We start from the raw sequence: 23,916 nt of genomic DNA, 5'->3' as shown, positions 1-23,916 counted from the left end.
AATACATTAGAGGCTTTTAAGGAACATTTCGATAGGCTCATGGATGTGAGGAAGATGGAGGGATATGGACATGGTGTAGGTAGGAGGGATTAGTGTTCGGGTGTTTCTGATTTGCTTTTTAGCTGGTTCAGCATATCATTGTGGGCCGAATGGCCCGGTTCTTCTATTTCCTATGTTCTATGTTAACCTATTTAATCTTTCCTTATAACTCAGGTTCTCCAGTCCCCACAGTATCCTAGTATCTGCAAATAAAATGCCTCATCAGAACAAGAACACAGACTGACCCCCAAACAAGTTAATCGATGTAAATGGCTTTCTCTGGGGTGCTCATAAAAGACTTTTGTTGGGAGAGTACCCACAGGAACCCTACTCCAAATTCAAACATGAATTTATAATACCATACAGTATTGTGCCATACTCTTAGGCACATACAAAGTATATAGCTAGAGTGCATAAGACTTCAGCACAATACCCTTTCTGTGCACACACAGCGGAGAGCGAGTTTGTAAATCTGGTGGAAGCAAAGGATGTTGGGATGGCAAGGGTGGAGCACCATGGGAAGGGTGTGGGATGGATGGTAGTGAAGGAGTGCTGGTGAGGGGGGGAGGTGCAGGTAATGCAAGTGCAGACACACCCAGCCCTGAGCCAAGGTCATTTGATTCCAAACAAATGGTTTATGGATCATTACAGAATGTCTCTCTGGTGCTCCCTGCTCCCTCCCCTCTCCCTCCCACTTTTCCCGACCATGATTCCCCTCTCCCTACCCCCTTCCCTCTCTCAGTCCACAATAGAGACCTATATCAGAATCAAATTTATCATCACTCATATATGTCATGAAATTTTATTTTTTTGGGAGTAACAGTACAGTGCAATACATAAAATTTCTGCAGTACTGTACAAAAGTCTTCGACACCCTAGCTATATATGTATATGTGCCAAAGACTTTTGCACAGTAATGAGTATCAATTAACCTCACCCTTAAAAGAACTGGAGGTAGTTTTCAATCTTTAAGAGTTTTGGTGAGAGAAATTTGTGCATGCAAAGTGTATCCGTGTGTTGTTAATTGCATATGAAATTTAGTTCCATTGACATCAACAGAATGCAAAATATAACACTTGAGAGACACTCAAAATGCTGGAGGATCTCAGCAGGTCAGACTGTGTCTGTCAGTTTGGAGGCTACCTAGACGGAATATATGGTGATGCTCCTCCACTTTGAGGGTGGCCACATCCGAGCACAAGAGAAGGCCATAGACTAACATGCCGGAATGGGAATGGGAAGCGGAATTAAAATATTTGGCCACAGGGAAGTTCCTCTTCTGGCAGATGGAGCGGAGGTGCTCGACAAAGTGGTCCTCCAATTCATGACACCAGCAGATTCGCAGGTGAAGTGTTGCCTCACCTGGAAGGACTGCCTGGGGCACATATAGAGTATCTAGCTGATGATAAATGAAGAATTACTCAAAAGAATTTCAGACCCCAATAATACATAGAAGATAGTACAGTCCACAATGTTTTGTCGATATATTAATCTTCTCTATGACCAGTCTAACCTTTCCTTCCTATATTGCCCATAAAGCTCCATTCTTCTATCATCCACGTGCGTTCTAAGAGTCTCTGAAATGCCCCTAATGTATTACCCTCAATCACCACCCCAGGCAGTACATTCCAGACACTTAGGTTTTTTACACAAAGAGTGCTATCTCTGATATTTCCTCTGAGCCTTCTCCCACTTACCTTAAAAGGATGCTGCTTTGCATTCACCATTTGTGCCTTCGGAAAAGGGCATTGATCATTCACTCGATTTATGCCTCTGATCATCTTGAATATCTTCTTAGCTCCACAGACAAAAGCCCTAGGTCACTCAGAAAGCCATGTTCTCTTATCCAGGCTGCATCCTGGTAAATCTTCTCTGCTTCCTCTCTAACGCTTCCACATCCTTCTATCAGGCCTGCTCCCGCTGACACCTCCCAGCCTGCATATGCAGGCTTTTCCCAGTGTCCGTTCAGCTACAGGTTTCACCTGCCGCTCATCCCAAACTAATCAGCTGCAGCCTATTTAACCCCAGAGCTTATCCACCCAAGCTCTGGTCCTGGTTTGTTGGTCTCCTCAAGATCAGTAGTCACTTAACATCTTCAGAGGATGCTGTCTCTTAGGATCACACCTACTTTTCATGTATCCTGGCTCAAGCCCATTGTCTGTGGAGCACCCAACCTACCTTCAGAACCTAGGATGGTGGAAGGTGATCCAGTGGATACGGTTTACTGGTTTTTCTCACCATTGTTGGGTTGTACAGTACCTGGATGACTGGGAAGGGTTCAGCCCGGAGGAGAGGCCCTGGCTGCCACCGGTTGCATGTTGGACCCCATCGCTCATCGATGAGTTCCACTGGACACGCCTGGATCGGCCTGGTCAATCGGGTGATTGCCGTAGATGGGGAGTGTCCTGTCAGGCCCGTTCCTACTGAAACTTCACAACATCCATCGAGTTTACAGAATTCACCAGCCGCTCATTCCAGTCTCATCACCTGCAGCCTATTTAACCCCAGTACTTATCCACAGTCCTTGTTCACTCGTGGAACCAGCTGGCCTCAACTAGTTGCTCATAGCTTTCACTCTCCCTGCATAAAATTTACCTGGCTGCCTGTTATGTTTAGTTTCTGTTCACTCTTGCTTTGTGGCTGTTCTTTCTTAACCTCAACATGCACTGGTACATTAGTCTGTTCTATGCTGACCTTACATTCATCAGATTCCCTCTCCCTGGTAAAGCAAAGTTTACATTAAGCACTTCCTCTACCTCCCCTGCCTCTAGACATATTCCCACTTTATCTCTGAGCAGTCCTCCCCTCACTCTAGGCATCCTCCTGTTCTTCGCATACATGTAGAACACCTTGGGGTTTTCCTTAATGCAACTCACCAAAGCCTTCTCATGTCCCTTTAGCTTTCCTGAGTCCTTTCTTAAGCACTTAGGTTGGCTCCCTAATAACTCTCAAGAACCCTGTCTGATATTTGCTTCCTAAGTATGCACCCCTCTTCCTCTTAACTAAAAGTTTGACCTCCCTTGTGAGCCATGACTCCTGCACCTACCACCATTCTGAAGATTCAGAATAGATATATTATCAAAGCATGTGTGTAGTATAAAACCCTGAGGTTTGGCTTCCCCGCAGACAGCCATGCAACAAAGAAAACCATGCAACCTGTTTAAAGAAAAACATCAACTCCACCACAGACACAAAAAAAAACCCCAAAAATCATGCAAATGGCAAAAAAGAATGAAAATACACAATATAAAACACAAAATCGAAAGTGTCCAGGCATATTTAGTTCAGCTGAATTCAATCATTCTAGCGCTGAGTGATTTGTTACCTGCAGGCCGGCCTAATCAAAATCGTCCAAAGTAGCAACAGGAAAAGGAGTGACCAGAAATCAGAAACGTATCATAACGTGAACTAGAGTCCAATTCATAAACCATGTCGATTAAACCCTGCCCAAGACCCAGGTCTCCAGTACTGAGGGATAGAGAGAGAGAGAGAGAGAGCTTTCGAATGCAGACACCTTCCTTTTGGAGCAGCAAGTGAGATGGAGAGTGAGACTGCCACATGCAGACACCTTCCACAAGCAGTAGCAAGCGAGAGGCTGGTGGACCGCGCTGAATGCTAGCTCACCCTCCGCACCCGTCTCCATGATTTCAACCTTCCTCGCCAATTTAATCGGCGAGACTTGCGAGAAATGGAGTTGATCACGGGCTTGTGCCCCATCTCCAGGCTTCTTGGCCTTGAAGCCACACGCTTTGCTTGAGAATTCACCAAACTCCCTCAAAGACAGTAAAATGCTAAATCGCTCAATCTTTTCCCTATAAGATGAACTGGGATTAATAATGAAAACCCCACCAGAGTATCCTATGCCCAATAATGTAATACCATGAATTTTTAGCTATCAGATTACAACAGCCCATTTATAAAGCCATGCTTCTCCATTTCAGTCCAAAATAGTTAATACTGTGCACTTCAGTTCTGCACATAAATAGTTTCTATGTATCTGCTCCAAAATTCCCTCCAACCTCTGAATCATTTTAGTTTAGACCAGGGGTTCCCAACCTGGTGTCCATGGTCCCCTCAGATGATTGTAAGGGTCCATGACATAAAAAAGGTTGGGACCTTCTGATCAAGACTATCCTTGGACTCTCACACCTCAAGAGAATAAAAAAATCAAGTATATGCAAGATATCACACACAGAATGTGGAAATGAATAAAAATTTAATGTTTCAGGTTGAGACCATTCTTCAGGACTATAAAGGGAGGGGGGAAGATGCCAGAATAAAAAGGTGGGCGGAGGGGAAGAAGGCTATCTCGAAGGTGATAGGTGAAGCCAGTTAAGAGGGAAAGGTCACGGGCTGGAGAGGAAGGAATCTGATTGGAGAGGACAGTGGACCATGGGAGAAAGGGAATGAGGAGGAGGCCCAGGGAGAGATGATAGGCAGTTGAGAAGAGGTAAAAGGCCAGAATAGAGATTAGAAGAAGAGGGGAGGGGTAAGGATATTTTTTTTACTGAAATCAATATTCATGCTATCAGGTTGGAGGTTTCTCAAACAAAATGTAAAGTGTTGTTCCTCCACCCTGAGGGCAGCCTCCTCTTGCACAAGAGAAGATCATGGACCAACATGTCGGAATGGAAATGAGAATTGTAATTAAAATGTTTGCCCACCGGGAAGTACCACTTTTGGCAGTGGGAGTGGAGGTACTGTTCAAAGTTGAACATCGTACTGCACGTGGGAATTGAATAAGACTCTGTGCAACTAGAACACCTTTACATGTGCATTCCAGCCCCTCTGGGATAAAGGCCAACAGTTAATTAGGCTCTGACTGCTTTTTGTACCTGTGTACTAACTTTTCCATTTCATACACTTGACTATCTAAATCCCTTTGCTCCCATATGAATCTCTCAGAATTAAGAAAATTTTTGATTTGTTCTCCTCAGCTTCATTTTTCTTCCTCACATTGTGCCTTATCTAACAATATTGCCCACCACTTTCTGTGTGTTCCATCCAGGCAATGGCTGGTGCCTTACTGCTTAGTGACATCTGTAAACTTGATCAAAGGAATACAAAGCAGATCCTCTCTTGTTCCTTATTCCCACTGTTTCTTTCTGTCCAGTAACTAATTCTCAGCCATAACATCCCTAGTTGGCCCTGGTTATTGAAGGGTTTCTTGAAGTATACCTGTCTTCTACTGGCGGGATGCACACAATTCTGTAGGGTAGGGAATTCCAAGATAAAGACGCAGTGGTGATGAAAAGGGAAAACAATATAGTTATTCATGAAGAGAGTAATGAATTAACTTGAAGCCTGCAGGTGATACACCTGAAGCCCCGGGTTTCTTGATGGGAGAGTGTTCATTTAGTAGCTGTTTTTGGAATACGGGATGTATGGGGTGGCCAGGGAGGTGTATCACCTCTGGTGAAGGGGCTTTTCATGTGCACTCTAGGGCAGTTCACTCACCTTTGGTCCCCACCGGACACTATGCTCTCACCTTTAGCTCCAAGTAGCTGTTTGCATGCGACTTCGGTATACCGCTTCGACAGGCAGGATAAACCAGGTGGTGAAGGCTAGCAGACCTCATACTGCAGTGAGATAGGGACATACCTGTCCTAACATGCAACGTCAGTTCCAGTGGACCTGGCTGATGAGGTCTACAGTGAGATCCAAAGCTAGGAAGGCGGTACTACAATGCTCCATGGAGAGTGAAGGGAATGACAAGGCATAGAAGATGTCATGGCCATCCACTGCAACCAAGAAAGACCCCAGTTTGTTATGCTTCTCTGTACCACTGGAACTGGCCTTCTGAGGTTGAGAGAGTAGAACTGTCCCAGTGCAGCGGATTTTCCACTTTAAAAATTCTCCCACATAGGTCTGCTGTCATTGCCACACATGATAGACAACGACCATTGGAGTACAATTTCAATGAACCCTAGCAGATAAGTCGAACATGACTAAGAAGGGAGCATGGCACTCAGTTGGAAAGGCACTGAGTGGGCCGGATACTGAACTATCTAAATAGTCCATTGGAAAGCAACACTGGAAACAATTGTTGGTGAGCCAGATGCTGAACTATAGAGGCTTCTAAATACCAAACAAGAGAAAATCTGTAGATGTTGAAAATCCAAGGCAGTTCAGGCAGCATGTATGGAAATGAATACACAGTCGATGTTTTGGCTTGAGACCCTTCATCAAGATATCTAAATAGTCCACTGGAAACAATGACTGGCGAGCCAAATAATGAACTGTCAAGATTTTTAAATAGTCCATCAGTGAATTATCATAATGTTATTCCATTTCCCTGTTTTCTCTCTTTCACTTTTCATAAATGGTGGGGCCATATTTTGTTATCCTCCAATTCAGAGAAAAACTTTCAGGATTTGTGGAATGATAGCCAGAGTATTAACTATTTGTAGTACCATCACTTTCAAAACTCTGTGATGCAGATCATCAGGTCTTTGTGATTTATCAGCTTTCAGTCTCACCAATTGCTCTTGGACCTTGTTCTTACACTAACGTAGCAGCGAATCCGAACCAAAAGAATTTCTGCTGCCGGCAACCCTACAGAGTTGCTACACTTGTATAACACACCCCAGCTCCAATTATGATTGCCCTGAAAGTCAAATCCTTTATTCGACCTTCAATAGCATTTACCAAACATACAGTCTTGAAGTGATGAAACTTAATAGTACCTATGTGTAAGCTAAGCACAATTGTATGATATTGTGCAGTCAGCAAAAGATACGATATTCGCCAGTTCCAAGCTACAAACTGTGAAGAACAAAGCATGAAGATTACTTTATTCCCTTTGCTTTTACCACATCCCCACTGATGTGGCCAGTTAGCATAATAAACATAATGCACACTCAACACAGAATACAATGCAAACAGAGAACAGATACATGGTTCCTACAACTAATATTTATTTCGGTCAGTACCTCGTCTGTACTAATCTTTTGGATTTCTGCTATTCCTGGCAAGAAGTATGTCTCTATAAGGAGAGACACAAGAGATTCCTCTACCATTTCTTTGTTCTCTATTCTAACTTAACCTAAGTCATAAAACTCATTTGATTTCAACCAATGTTACTCTTTCTCAAACCAGCCAAAATTCTTTCCTGTGAGTTTGTGGTGGGTTTCTGTTTCCAGCGCAGTTTCTTCACAAATATCTGGAACTACCACAAGACCGCACTTGTGGTCATTCACAGGGTGTGTGGCCAACAGCGTAAAGAAGCTTATTTTTTCTCACTTTAATTTATCTGACATTTATAATGAAGCATGTTAGTTCTATACCAGAATGCAGCGGCAAATGTTATAGTTGCATATTTTTATGAAGTCATAGAGTTGATGAAGAAATTTGGGTACAAAAATATTGATGCACTATCAATAACTCTCGGAGACGTGGGTTAAGGTAGGCTTTTATTGGCTGGAAGAAAGCACAAGCAGCAAGCGACCACCACACAACATCCTGGAGACTGAGGAAGGAGCAGTGCCTCCAATCGCCTTTATACTGGGGTCTGTGGGAGGAGCCACGGTCTGTGGGAGGAGCCACAGGAGCAGTCAGCGGGGGGACATGTCCAGACAGGTATATGTAGTTCACCACAAATATTCACGAGATTTTATCAATACTCAATAGAGCACAGTACTGTACAAAAGTCTTAGGCATACATACATAGCTAGGGTGTTAAAACCTTAGCACAGTCCTGCATTTGTCAATGTGGAGCACAGAGCAAGTCTGGCGGAAGCAAAGGATGTTGGGAATAATGAGGGTAGAGTATTGTGGGAGGGGTGTGGGGCAGGTGGCACAGAAAGAGTTCCAGGAGCCTGAGGTAATGCGAGTGCAGACACACCCAGACCTGAAGACACCAAGCAAGGCCACTTGATTCCAAACAGTCGGTTTATTGATCATTGCAGAATGTCTCTCTGGTGCTTCTCACTCCCTCCCCTCACCCTTCCCATTTTCCTAACCATGATTCCCCTCTCCTTACACCCCTTCCCATTCCCAATCCACAGTAGAGTCCCATATCAGAATCAGGCTTATCATCACTCACATAAGTCATGAAATTTGTTTCTTTTGAGGCAGCGGTACAGTGCAATACATAACACTACTACAGTACCGTCAAAAGTCTTAGCCATCCTAGCTATATATACAAGTCTATTGCACAATACTGTATAATTTTAAAATTAAATTCAAAATAATAGCCCTTTTATATCTACTCCATACAGAGTTTATTTTGGGGGTTGTGTCTCTTTTAAAACAAGTAGCTAACTGTAACACCAAATTAGCTATTTATTTATATTTAGTCCAGAAGCTGTCTTTAATAGCCTAATGTCAGGCAGGGAGGTAAATCCTGATTATTGTCACATGTTGACTTGGCTAACTGGTACACATCAAAACCGTGTGTGATGGTTTCTATTTCTACAGAATGGTCTTTGCCTTGTATCAAAGCATGAATAATACCTCTGGAGGGGTCTGGATTTCTCCGTGTGTGGAGTAACTTTTATCTTCAAAAGAAGGGAAGCAGAGAACAGGCCAATCCATTCACTGGTTTATCAAATCTCACCGCACTTCTGGAGAATATTCAGGGCAATGATTTCCATGAGTGTTCACCCTACACATTCCACATTAATTTGTTTACATGAGGCCTACAGCAAGGCACAGCTGAATTCAAATTCATTTCAAAAACCATCAGACGACAGGATGAATTCTGAATAGCCCACACGTGTTTCTAATTTCTTTCAATACGATTGTTTTGCACTTTGGACAGTTAGTTAATGTACTTATATAAGAATTTGAAATATTTTGGTTTAGATCAGGTGAGCCTTTCAGCTCAAATTAAGTTTGATAAAATCAGACACTTGGATTGAAGAAATGCATTAAACATGTCCCTGCAGAGGGAAATTAAATCAAAATCAGTAATAATGGTGTGTGCATATTCAAATTCAGTTCAACCTATTTTAAATTTTACCTCTGTTTACCTACTTACCACCTTCACACAGCTCATCCCACAAACAGATGCGGTGAGGACACACTCATTCACATGCTTTATGAAAGTCACAAGCAGAATGAATGAAAATGCAAGTTCTCCACAGCTGTGAGATTTTGCCGCACAGATTCACTAGTGAAAATAGTAAAGATAATGTTCTATTATATAGAACATGATGATCAGTGGAGCAGTGTCTCAACTTCCGAAAGAGACTGAGGCAAGTGAGCTTCTCCCACCTCCCCATCTTAACCGCGTTAAGGGAGAAGCCGAGAGTCAGACCAGAAGTCCCTACAAAGGACTGTGAACGGTTGAGAGGATCATTGGAATCTCCCTACCATCCATCGGGGACATTTATCCGGAGTGCTGCAAACGCAGGGTCCTCAGTATTATTAAGAATCCCACTCACCCATCCAGCACCCTCTTTCACTTTCTAACATCAGGCAGGAGACTCCGATGCGGAAAAACGAGAACGGTCAGGACGGGAAACAGTTTCTTCCCTCAGGCCATTCGGCTTCTCAACTCCCAGCCGCATCACATTCAAAGTGTCACCGGTTAACCTGTTCCATGCCTGACAATATTTAACACTAGTGCACTTCAGTTTGTTATTATGTGTGATTGATCTGTCGATATTATCCTTACCTTCATAAGTTACTGTGTGCTGTGCATATACCACTGTGCCTTACACCCTGGTTCGGAGAACAGTTGCCTCCTCACTATATACATTATATGGCTGTTTGGTTAGTTAGTGGTTGGCATCTGTCTGCCACGAAGGATAACGGGTGAAGATCATCATCATCACAAGCCTGGGCGGAAGGTATGGAGATCTTAAGATGCCTTGTCATGAGGTTCCTCCTCTCGGTTATGAGGAGCCTGGCATCGGCTTGGCTGCATGAGTTCAATGACGTCCAGCCGCCATAGAGGGTCCACTCCGGATCTGTTGTCTGGGTTTACTCCCATAGCCTTCGTCTCCCCCGAGGCTGCCCATAAGGCAGTGGGGCTACTTACCCAAACCATGAAATCTGATTCACGAGCACCAGAGTGCGTCCCCACGCTGGTGGGCCTGCCTGCTGTGTGGGCAGGGGCCAGATCTCCCTGTGTTCTGTAGTTCAGCCTGAGTTCGAAATGAGTTCAGTTTCTGCGTGTCGCCAGCGAGGAGGCACTACGTGAGGCTTGTTGTTGGAGAGGCTGTGTACTGGCAGGGAGAGTCTTACACACTCAGCTCTCCTTTTCGCAAGACTGCTAGCCAGCAACGGAAGCTTAAAGTGAGAGCGACAAGCACTACCCCACTACACTACCACACTAGAAGCAATGCAACAATCATTTTGGTTATATACTTTATGTACATTATATACGTGTACTGTATGTAATTAAATGACAAGAAACTTGAGCAACACATGCAACCTTGAGATTCGTCCAGTTTAAGATGGCACCACTAAAGTTGGGTGACAGTGTCGGAGTTGGAATGAGCGAGTCAGAGCGGTGCAGTTTCGATAATAAGATCGTAAGACCATAAGACATAGAAGCAGAATTAGGCCACTTGGCCCATTGTGTCTGCTCCACTATTCTATCATGGATGAGTTATTACCCCTCTCAACCCCATTCTCTTGCCTTATCCTCATAACCTTTGACACCTCACTAATAAAGAACCTATCAACTTCTGTTTTAAACACACTCAATGACCTGGCCTCCACAGCCCTCAGTGTTAATGAATTCAACAGGTCCACTACCCTCTGCCTAATGAAATTCCTCTTCATCTCTGTTGTGAAGGAATATACTTGTATTCTGAGGCTGTGCACCCTGGTTCAAGACTCACCCACTATTGAAAATATCCTCTCTACATTTAACTCTATCTAGCTCTTTCAGTATTCATTGGATTTCAATGACATCCCCCACTCATTCTTGTAAACTCCAGTGAGTACGGGCCCTGAGACATCAAACACTCCTCATATATTAAACATTTGATAATGAAGTGAGTATGAATCTGATGAACCGAGCTTCTAATCTCTCTGCCTGATGGCTCTTCCCCTTGAAGCTTCAATTTATCAAAGACTTTATTTTTTATAATCTAGTCCTGACGAAGGGTCTCGGCCCAAAACGTCGACAGTGCTTCTCCTTATAGATGCTGCCTGGCCTGCTGTGTTCCACCAGCATTTTGTGTGTGTTGTTTGAATTTCCAGCATCTGCAGATTTCCTCGTGTTTATTTTTTATAATGTTGAGTCTCTTAAAGAATACTAAAATAGGTATGTACCCATGGTCTAATGGGGTATTACACAGGTTATTGAGAGAGGCAAGAGGTGTTTCACCAGGATCATAATCAATATTTTCATATCCTCTCTCACCACAGGAAAGGTTTTGGAGGACTGGCTCATTGCTAATTTTGTTTTACCATTCAAGAAGGAAAAAGGGATAATCCTGGAAACTAAAGATCACTGAATCTCACATAAGTGGTAGGGAATTAACTCGAAACGTTTCTTAGAAATAGGACTTCTGGGGATTTGGAAAACCATGCTCCGATTAGGAAAAGTTAGCATGGCTTCGTACGGTGCAAGCTGCGTCTATTTAATTTGATAAAGTATTTTTGAGTAAGTGACAAAAATGATTGATGAGGGCAAAGCTGTGGATGTTGTCTCCTTGGATTTCAGTAAGGAGTTTGACAATGTCCCACATGGAAAGCTCATCCAGAAGATCAGAATGCATGGGATCCACAGTGAATTGGGCATTTGGATTCAGAATTGACTTGCCTACAAAAGACAGAAGGTCGTGGTCAATGGGACTTACTCTGTGTCTGGTAAACACAAGAGATCCTGCAGATGCTGGAAATCCAGAGCAGCACATACAAAATGCTGGTGGAACTCAGCAGGTCAGACAGTAGCTATGGAAATGAATGAATGGTCAACGATTCAGGCCAAGACTCTTCATCAGGACTGGAACAGAAGGGGAAAGGAGACAGATGTTCTGGTGATGTTCTGTTAGGATTCATGCTGGGAACTCTGCTGTTTGTGAAATATACACTGTAAATGACTTGGATGAAAACTTGGAAGAAAATGAGGTTTGCTAAGTTTACAGATGGTACAAAGATTGGTCGTATGTCCATATGACCTTAAGACATGGGAGCAGAATTAGGCCACCTGGCCCATCATGTCTGCTCCACCATTTCGTCACAGCTGATTTAATTTTTCTCTCAGCCCCAATCTCCTGCCTTCCCTTGTATCCTTTCATGCCTTGACCAATCAAGAATCTATCAACCTCTGCATTAAATGTATGTACAGACTTGGCTTCCTCAGCTTCCTGTGGTAATAAATTCTACAGATTCACCACTCTCTGGCTAAAGAAATTGCTCCTTGTCTCCATTCTAAAAGGACATCCTTCTATTCTGAGGCTATGTCTTCTTCTCTGAGACTCTTCAACCACAGGAAACATCCTCTGCACGTCCACTCTATTAATGCCTTTCATTATTCGATAGGTTTCAATTAGGTCACCCCTCATTCTTCTGAATTCCAGTGAATACAGGCCCAGAGTCGTCAAACGCTCTTTATATGACAAGCCATTCAAACCTGGAATCATTTTCATGAACCTCCTTTGAACTCCCTTCAGTTTCAGCACATCCTTTCTAAGATAAGGAGCATAAAACTACTCACAATACTCCAAATGAGGCCTCACTCATGCTTTATAAAGTCTTAACATTACATCCTTGCTTTTATATTCTAGTCCTCTTGAAATTAATATTAACATAGCATTTGCCTTCCTCACCACAGATTTAACATGGAAATTACCCTTTAGGGGCAATTCCCTTCGCAAAAGTCCCTTTGCACCTCAGTTTTTTTTTGTATTTTCTCTCCATTTAGAAAATAGTCAATCCTTTCATTTCTTCTACCAAAGTGCACGACCATACACTTTCCAACTCTGTATTCCAGCTGCCATTTCTTTGCCCATTCTCTTAATCTGTCTACATTCTTCTGTAGCCTCTCTACTTCCTCAAAACTACCTACCTCTCCACCTATCTTCACATTGTCTACAGACTTTGCAACAAAGCCATCTATTCCATCATCCAAATCAGTAACATATAACATGAAAAGAATCGGTCCCAACACAGACCCCTGTGGAACACCACTAGGCAGCCAAACGGAAAAGGCTCCCTTTATTCCCACTTTTGCCTCCTGCCAATCAGCCACAGCTTTATCCATGCTAGAATCTGTCCTGTAATACCATGGGCTTGTAGTTTGTTAAGCTGTCTCATGTATGGTACCTTGTCAAAAGCCTTCTGAAAATCCAAGAACATAACATCAACCAATTCTCCATTGTCTATCTTGTTTGTTATTTTTTGAAGATTCCAACAGTTTTGTCAGGCAAGATTTTCCCTTGAGGAAACCATGCTGACTGCAGCCTGTCAGGTTATTGGTAGCATAAAAGACTGTCGAAGGATGCAGCAGAATATAGATCCGTTGCAGATGTGGGCAGAGAAATGGTAGGTAGAGTTTAGCCTGGCCAAATGGAAAGGGTTATATGTTGCCGATCAAATGCAAAGTGACAGTACACTGTTAATGGCAAGACCCTTAACAACGTTGAGCTGCAGAAGGATCTTGGACTCCAAGTCCATAGCTCCCTGAAAGAAGGATGAGAGACCTAAGTGAAGATGGTAAGGACCCAAGTGCTGGAGTATCCAAGACTAGATTGAGACACAATTTCAAGACTGAGAAAATAACAGGATTCTTGACTAGATCCTAGATGAGAACCTGACAAGCCCACATGAGAATCTAAATGAGACAGAAATCCTAAACGCAATTACGTACTGAGCTGAAGTTAAACTGACAATTGAATGCCAAACCTGATTTCAGGTGCTTTTTAAGTATCTGGAGCAGGCCAGAATATTTAAAGGGACCAGGCTAGTAATCTACATGATGGAACATCAGAGCATCTGAACACCGGAGGCTGGGGCGGTGTAGTGTGTGCCATAACATTGGAGAGGATGCGGAAGAGGTTTACCGGGATGCTGCCTGGATTACAGGGCATGTCCTGTGAGGAGATGTTGAGCAAACTTAAGCTATTTTCTCTGGAACTGTCGAGGCTGGGGCGAGATCTGAGATTTATAAGATTTTGAAAGGTATTGATAGAGTAGGCGTCCTTTATATTTGGTCCCTAAGAAATGAAATGTATAATAGCAGAGGCATAGATTTAAAGTGAAGGGTGTAAGTTCAAAGGAGATGTGTGGGACACGTTATTTTACAGAGAGAGTGGTGGATGCCTAGAATGAGCTGCTTGGACAGGTGGTGGAGCCAAATATGATAGAGGCTCTTAAAGTACATGATAAGTTCATGAGTGTTCAAAGAATGGAGAATCTGACAATCAGTAGGCAATAAGGTTTAACTTACGAGCATTTGATTACTGGTTTAATTCGTTAGGCACAACATCTTGTTAATATCAGAATCAGAATCAGTTTTAATATCACTGCTATATGTCATGAAATTTGTTGAATTTGCCTGGCCAGTGTTATGCAATACATGTTAATATAGAAAATAATCTGTGAATTTACAGTAAGTATATACATAATAAGGGCATGTCTTGGGTGATGGGGGTCCTTAAAGATGGATGCCATCTTTTTGAGGAACTGTTCCTTGAAGATGTCTTGGATACTGTGGAGGCTAATATCCATGATGGAGCGGACTAATTTTACAACCCCCCACAGCTTACTTCAATCCTGTGTAGTAGTCCCCCCCCCCCCACCACACCAGACAGTGAAGCAGCCTGTTAGAATGCTCTCCGTGGTATACCTGTAGAAAGTTGCGAGTGTTTTAGGTGACATACGAAATCTCCTCAAACTCGTAAAGAAATATAGCCGCTGTCTATATTTACCCATGACTTAGTATAACATTTCCAGGTCATGTAATGGAAGTTTATGTCAGCGATGTCAGAATATGCTTCTGATTAATTTAAAATTTAAAACACTCCTGCATAAAATGTAGGATTGCCAATCAGCTGAAAACAAAAAGTCAGGCAGAAATTCAATAGTCTCTCAGAATTCAAAGGGAATTTTTATTTATCATTGTTGCATTGTAGAGAAAATGTTGACATTGCAGTTACGGAAATAGGGGGAAACAGTTTTATGGATCAACTGGTCCATACGAACTATGATCCATCCAAGCTAAACTCATTTGGTAATATTTGGCACATAATCTTCTAAACATTTCCTACCCATGTACTTGTCCAACAGACCTTTGGAAGTCTTACTGTGCCTGCCTCATCCATATCTTCTGGCAGATCATTCCACATGGTTTGACTGCGGTTCAGCCATTCTTCCAAAAGAAAGCTTCTGGGACAATGTCTGCTATATATATATATATATAATCATAAAATCTTTAGAGGTCAGGAAAAGGCCATCTAGCTGTTACGAAAGTATGATTGATTGAGAAAGTGTGTACGACCACTGAGCCATGACCAGTTCTGGAATTCAACCTCCTTCGCAATCGTCTCTGTTTTCTGTTTGTCATTTCTAAATTACTTTTATCATGGTGGTTCTGTGGCCTCTCTATTTTCCTCTGCTCTATAAATATGTAAAATAAAGCTTAATTAATTTCAGAAGACTAAGTGAGTGGCAAAAAGAAAACATAAGTAGATTAGGTTTGATGTGAAGTTAATGGCAGCCCTCACCAAAGAGTGATTATTTGTTTTCATTTTCTTTACCCATGACCTAATGTAATATTTCCAGGTCATGTAAAGGGAGTTGATGTCAGCGATGTCAGAATATGCTTCTCATTAGTTTAAAATTTAAAACACTCCTGCATAAAATGTAGGATTGCCAGTCAGCTGAAAACAGAGAGTCAGAGAGAAATTCAATGATCTCAGAATTCAAAAGGAATTTTTATTTAGCATTGATGCACTGTAGAGAAAATGTTAGACTTATTATCTTTTATATTCACTCAGGGGATATTGGTACTTTGGCAAAGCAAACATTTGGTAATGACCCTTAATTGGTTTGAAAAGATAGTGTTGTACTCAAGTTGCACTCATGAATGCTAGTGGAAAATTTCCTATTACACTTTTGATGTGACTGTTGATGGTGGAAAGCCTCTGAAAAGTCAGCTGGGGGGTTACGATACCTCAGCCTTCGATGCATTCTTAAGCTTGCAGGCTATTATCCTGGAAGAAGATGGCGCCAGCAAAACAACGCTGCCAAAGGTGACATACTCAAGGTGGATCTCGAAGCAACTCCTTTCCCTTCTTTTTTGTCTTCTCTTTATTTCTGACGAGGTTCTGCTACTGCTGGACCTATTATGTACATTCTGGCCGTGTGCTTTTGGGCCAACTGGGCGATCTGGCGCTTTGTTGTCTCAGAGGGGGTTCTACGAGGCTGCGAGCAAAGTGTGTGACGTGGAGACCAGGAAGGCAGGAGATGGGGCACAAGCCCATGATTGATACCATCTCTCACTGATCTCACCAATTAAAGCGTCGGGGAAGATTGAAAATCATCGAGGTGGGTGCAGAGACAAGCGACTATTCAGCACTGTCTGTTAGCCTCACGTTCACTGCAGTGGGGGGAGGGTGTCTGTTTAAAACAGTCTCTCTTTCCCTCTCACTCGCTCCTCCCAAGGAAAGGTCCCTTGCATTCAACTGATCTCTCTCTTTCCCCCTCGATGTTGTCGGAGGCTGGTGCCAGAGCAAGGTTTGATCAATGCGGTTTGTGGATTGTGGGCTCTAATTCATGTACGATGTGTTTCTAGCTTTCTAGTCATTAGTTTGAATCGGGGCAGCCTGCAGATAAAGAACACTGAGCTGAACTGAATATGCCTTCTGATTTTGTGTTTTTCACTCATTTTTTGTTGCCATTTTCGCAATTCTTTTTTTTTGTGCATGGGGGGAAGGGGCTTGATGTTATTTTTCTTTGACCAGGTTCCAAGGTTCTCCCTTGTTTCTTCACCGTCTGTGGGAAGGACAAATCTCAGGGCTGTATACTCCATACTACTTTGATAATAAATGTACTTTGAATCTTCGAATACATTCCTGATGAACAGTGACCCCGGAATGGTGATGGCAATAGATTCCTTGATGGTATTGCCATTGAATATCAAGTGAAGAATGTAAAGACTGCCTTTCCTTTTTGGGGTTGATCATGGCCAAGAACTTGTACTGCACAGACGTGGTTGCAACCTTTCAGTCCAGACATCCAGAAATGAACATTACAATTTCAAAAGACATTTCCGTTTCTGATCCTTTTTAATGACTGCAAAACTACTTTGGGGAACCATTAGCAATTTATTGGGCTGAGATAATAGGCAGTAAAAACGTCAGCTATCTTCTATTATGCTCATTATCACTCCAGCCAATGGAGAATTCTCCCCAGTTTCATGTAGTTCAATAAATCTCGTGGCACTCTCTATTTTTGTTCTATTGTCTATTAAGAAAAGGTTTAAAAAGTACTCCTGGAATATTACAAATTATAGCCTGCAAAAACAACAAAGATATTTGGATAAGCACATGAATAGGAGGAATGTGCAGGGATGTGGGCCAAACAAAAGAAAATGGAATGAGTTTAGTGGCCATCGTGGTCAGCATGGATGAGCTGGGCCGGTTTCAGTATCTCAAAGTGCTAATCTTCCTTTGAAGAAGAGGTAATAGGGAAAATTACTGGGACCACAAGAGATCTTTGTATCTTCGTTTGTTAGAGGCAAATTCCCAAAGGACAGGAGGATATCCAAAATTGTTCTTTTTTTTAACATATAACAATACACTACAGGAACAGGCTCTTCGGCCCACAATGTTGTGCTGAACGAGCTGAAGGGTAATTCAAAAAAACCTGCAAAAGCTAATCTCTCCTACCTAAACAACATCCATATCCCTCCATCTTCCTCATATTCATGTGCCTATGTCAACGTCTCTCAAAAGCTTCTAATGTATTTGTCTCTGCCACCATACGAGGCAGCTCATTCCAGGCATCCACCATGCTGAGTAAAAAACTTACCCCGCCTCCCACCTACAAAGCGTGCCCTCTGTATTAGACATTTCTACCCTGAGAAACAGATACTCCCTTTCTACTCTATCTGTGCCTTTCATAATCTTATAAACCTTCATCAGATTTTCCCTCAGTCTCCAGTGCTTTCGAGGAAACAGCCCAGGTTTGTCCAGCCTCTCATGATAGCACACACCCTCTAAACCAGACAGCATCCTGGGAAACCTCCTTTGACCCCTCTCCAAAGTTTCCACATCTTTCCTACAGTGAGGTGGCCAGAATTGTATGCAATACTCCAGATGTGGCCTTAACAGTGCTTTATAAAGACAGAATAAAACCACTTGACTTTTGAACTCATCAAATTATAGGCTAGTGATTCATACATAGAATTTAAAATAATGTGTATATAATTATACACATAATTATATAAAGAGCTAGCTTGGTTCAGAGTAATTAAATTATCGGAGAAGATGATTGGTGAACTATATGACCAGCCACGGTATGATTGAATTTGTTCATTCCTTATGTATCTTGTGCTATGACATGGGTGGTCATGGTCTTTTCATGACCATGATTGTTCTTAGCAAACTTTTCTACAGAAGTGGTTTGCCATTGCCAGTTCTGGGCAGTGTCTTTACAAGATGGGTGACCCCAACCATCATCAATACTCTTCAGAGATTGTCTGCCTTGTGTCAGTGGTCACACAACCAAGGTTTGTGATTATGCACCAGCTACTCATACGACCATCCACCACCTGCTCCCATGGCTTCATGTGACTCTGATCTTGGGGGCTAAGCAGATCCTACACTTTGCCCAAGAGTGACCTGCAGGCTGGCGGAGGGAAGGAATGCCTTAAACTTCCTTTGGTAGAGACGTATCTCCATCCTGCCACCTATAAAAGATTATGAGAGGTATGAATATGATAAATAGTCCCAGCTTGGAAATGCCAAATTCCACAAAATATAGTTTGAAGGTGGGGGGGGGTGTGGTTTAAAGGAGATATTTATAAGGTTAGTCTTTTATTTACACAGAGAACGAAGGGTGCCTGGAATCTCTGCTAAGAGATGTGGTGGAAGCAGATGCAAAAACAACATTTAAGAATCATTTAGATGCAGACATGAACAGGCAAGGAACGGATGGATACAGGCCATGTGTAACAGCTAGGATTAGTTTAAAATGGCATAATTGGTTATCTCAGACATATGGTTTGAAGGGCCTGCCCCTAAACTGAACTTTTCTATTTCCTAATATTGTTACAAAAGGAAATCTGGTGTGGTCTTTCATTTATTCTGTTATGGATTTATTGAGTATGCTTGCAAGAAAAGCAATCTCAGGGTTGTATATCGTGACATATATGTACTTTGTTAAAAGTTTTTGTTGTACGTTGGATTTCAATCTCCAAGTGGTGTAACTGTCTTAATGTTTTAGATTTCTTGTGTGACCACTAGATCTAGGAAAAATGTCTGAAAAGTGAACTATGAAGTGATCTCTTCCACTTGAATAAATGATGGGATGACTAAAGTATCTTAATCAATAGAATAAAGTCTCGGATTGCTTCTGCCCAGAAGTTAGTGAATCCACCAAATTCCACAAACCAGTAGTCAAGTCAGCAGCGCCTACAATTTCAGGTTCCTTGAAACTTAATTTCTCAGTCCTTTTAAATCAAATACTTTTCTTTTATAATTATTGAACAATATGTTTTAAGTATCTAAAGAACATAGAAACAGTCATTACTCAAAATATTTTTGTTCCATATTTGGAAAATGGATCTGTCTGCATGTGTTTTTTTTCTCAAATTGTACATAAAAGTTTTATAATGCATGCCTTGCTGCAGTAGTAGTGATTTCTTCTTCAAGGTCCACCTATCCAGAAACTCGTCAGGACATGATTCAGCTTAGCATGGCTGACATTTTTCCAGCATTGCTCATGCACATAATGATATTATGAACCTATGCAAAGTTGACCTCTGCTTTATTCATCGAAATTCATCATCATCGTTATATGCCGTGTCATACGACGCGCACAATCATGGTCTAGTTCTTGGCAAATTTTTCTACAGAAGTGGTTTACCATTGCCTTCTTCTGAGCAGTATCTTTACAAGACGGGTGACCCAAGCATCTTCAGAGACTGCCTGCCTGGCATCAGTGGTTGCATAACTAGGGCATGTGACATGCATCAGCTCCTCATATGACCAATAGGTATGCTACGGCTATTGGGGAGAGTTTAAACTGGGAATGCTGGGGGGTTGGGAACCAAACTGAAGAGACAGAGGAAGAGGCAGTTGGCTCATAAATAGAGAAAGCTTGGAGACAGTGTGAGAGGGAGGATAGGCAGGTGACAGAGAAGGGACGTGCTCAGACAGATGGTTTGAGATGTGTCTATTTTAATACAAGGAATATTATGAACAAAGTAGATGAGATTTGAGCACGGATTAGTACTTAGAGCTATGATGTTGTGGCCATTACAGAGACTTGGATGGCTCAGGGACAGGATTGGTTACTTCGAGTCCCAGGCTTTAGATGTTTCAGAAAGAGCAGGGAGGGAGTCAAAAGAGGTGAGGGCATGGCACTGTTGATCAGAGATAGTGTCATGGCTGCAGAAATGGAGGAAGTCATGGAGGGATTGTCTACGGAGTCTCTGTGGGTGGAAGTTAGGAACAGGAAGGGGTCAATAACTCTACTGGGTGTTTTTATAAACCACCCAATAGTAACAGGGACATCGAGGAACAGATAGGGAGACAGATTTTGGAAAGATGTAATAATAACAGGGTTGTCATGGTGGGAGATTTTAATTTCCCAAATATCGATTGGCATGTCCCTAGAGCAAGGGGTTAGATGGGATGGAGTTTGTTAGCTGTGTTCAAGAAAGTTTCTTGACACAATATGTAGAAAAGCCTACAAGAGGAGAGGCTGTACTTGATCTGGAATTGGGAAATGTACCTAGTTAGGTGTCTGGTCTCTCAGTGGGAGAGCTTTTTGGAGATAGTGATCGCAATTCTATCTCCTTTACAATAGCATTGGAGAGGAGTAGGAACAGACAAATTAGGAAAGTACTTAATTGGAGTAAGGGGAAATATGAGGCTATCAGGCAGGAATTTGGAAGCATAAATTTGAAATAGGTGTTCTCAGGGAAACGTACAGAAGAAATGTGGCAAATGTTCAGGGGATATTTGCGTGGAGTTCTACATAGGTACATTCCAGTGAGACAGGGAAAGGATGGTAGGGTACAGGAACCATAGTGTACAAAGACTGGTGTAAATCTAGTCAAGAAGAAAAGGAGAGCTTACAAAAGGTTCAAAAAACTAGGTAATGATAGAGATCTAGAAGATTATAAGGCTAACAGGAAAGAACTTAAGAAAGAAATCAGGAGATCCAGAAGGGGCCATGAGAAGGCCTTGGCAGATTGGATTAAGGAAAACCCCAAGGCATTCTACAAGTATGTGAAGAGCAAGATGATAAGATGTGAACGAATAGGACCAATCAAGTGTGACACTGGAAAACTATGGAACTGGAGGAGATAGCAGAGGTACTTAATGAGTACTTTGCTTCAGTATTCACTAAGGAAAAGGATCTTGGTGATTGTAGGGATGACTTACAGCTGACTGTAAAGCTTGAGCATGCAGATATTAAGAAAGAGGATGTGCAGGAGCTTTTGGGAAACATCAAGTTGGATAAGTCACCAGGACTGGATAAGATGTACCCCAGGCTATTGTGGGAAGTGAGGGAAGAGATTGCTGAGTCTCTGGTGATGACCTTTGCATCATCAATGGGGACGGGAGAGGTTCCAGAGGATTGGAGGGTTGCAGATTTTATTTCCTTATTCAAGAAAGGGAGTAGAGATAGCCCAGGAAATTATAGACCAGTGAGTTTTACTTCAGTGGTTGGTAAGTTGATGAAGAAGATCCTGAGAGATAGGATCTATGAAAATTTGGAGAGGTACAATATGATTAGGAATAGTCAGCATGGCTTTGTCAAAGGTAGGTCGTGCTTTATGAGCCTGATTGAATTTTTTGAGGATGTGATTAAACACACTGATGAAGGTAGAGCAGTAGATGTAGTGTATATGGATTTCAACAAAGCATTTGACAAGGTACCCTATGCAAGGCTTATTGAAAAAGTAAGGAGCCATGGGATCCAAGGGGACATTGTTTTGTGGATCCAGAACTGGCTTGCCCACAGAAGGCAAAAAGTGGCTGTAGACAGGTCATATTCTGCATAGAGGTCAGTCACCAGTGCTGTGTCTCAGGGATCTGTTCTGGGATCACTACTCTTCATGATTTTTATAAATGACCCGGATGAAGAAGTGAAGGGATGGGTTAGTAAATTTGCTGATGACACAAAGATTGGAGGTGTTGTGGATTGTGTGGAGGGCTGTCAGAGTTCACAGCAGGACATTGATAGGATGCAAAACTGGGCTGAGAAGTGACAGATGGAGTTCAACCCAGATAAGTGTGAGGTGGTTCATTTTGGTAGGTCAAATATGATGGCAGAATATAGTATTAATGGTAAGTCTCTAGGCAGTGTGGAAGATCAGAGGGATCTTGGGGTCCTAGTGCATAGGACGCTCAAGGCAGCTGCGCAGGTTGACTCTGTGATTAAGAAGGTATACAGTGTATTGGCCTTCATTAATTGTGGAATTGAATTTAGGAGCCGAGAGGTAATGTTGCAGTTATATAGGGCCCTGGTCAGACCCCACTTGGAGTACTGTGCTCAGTTCTGGTGGCCTCACTACAGAAAGGATGTGGAAACCATAAAAAAGGTGCGGAGGAGATTTACAAGGATGTTGCCTGGATTGGAGAGCATGCCTTATGAAAACAGGTTGACTGAACTCAACCTTTTCTCCTTGGAGCAACGGAGGATGAGAGGTGACCTGATAGAGGTGTACAAAATGATGAGAGGCATTGATCGTGTGGATAGTCAGAGGCTTTTTCCCAGGGCTGAAATGGCTAGCACGGGCGGGCACATTTTTAAGGTGCTTGGAAGCAGATACAAAGGAGATGTCAGGGGTAAATATTTTACACAAGGAGTGGTGAGTGCGTGGAATGGGCTGCCAGCAATGGTGGTGGAGGCAGATACGATAGGGTCTTTCAAGAGACTCCTGGACAGGTACATGGAGTTCAGAAAAATAGAGGGCTATGGGTAACCCTAGGTAATTTCTAAGGTAAGGACATGTTTGGCACAGCTTTGTGGGCCGAAGGGCCCGTATTGCGCTGTAGTTTTCTATCTTTATGTGTTTCTATCCACCACCTGTTCCCATGGCTTCACATGACCCTGAGTGCGGGGTGGTGGGGGGGGGGGGACTAGGGAGGTGCTACACCTTACCCAAGGGAGATCTGTGGGCTAGCGGAGAGAAGGAACATTTTACACCTTCTTTGGTCTCCAACCTGCCACCTACACCCAGATCCTAATATACCAGTAGTATTTATCCATGGGTAGAATTATAAAAAATCACTACAGGAATTGATAGCAATTATTGAGATGATATTGATTGTTAAACAAGGGTTCTCCATTCATTGCAACAAACATACGAAATACTGGTGGAACGCAGCAGGCCAGGCAGCATCTATAGGGAGAAGCGCTGTCGACGTTTTGGGCCGAGACCCTTCATCAGGACTAACTGAAAGGAAAGATAGTAAGAGATTTGAAAGACCTTCTCCATTTATTGACTTCTTTCCGCCTGGTTCAATATTCAGCATTTTAAATTTGTTCATACTTTTTGAGTTAGCATCTCTGAACTAAGCTTTTGAGGATGGATTAACTTTTGCCACCTAATTGTGACATGAGTCTTCAGTAGATATTTGGAGGTGAAACTTTTAGCATTGAAATTTAATCTCACCAGGCTGGACCAGATACATGTCATCCATTTCTTTCTTTCCTTGTGTTCAAAAAGCATACACAATACATCTTCTGATGAATTCTGAGTTCTCACTATGTCAAAGCCTGCGACATTTTAAC

This window comes from Hemitrygon akajei, chromosome 14, assembly GCF_048418815.1.
Source record: "Hemitrygon akajei chromosome 14, sHemAka1.3, whole genome shotgun sequence".
Lineage (NCBI taxonomy): Eukaryota > Metazoa > Chordata > Chondrichthyes > Myliobatiformes > Dasyatidae > Hemitrygon > Hemitrygon akajei.
This window is presented reverse-complemented; position numbering follows the sequence as displayed.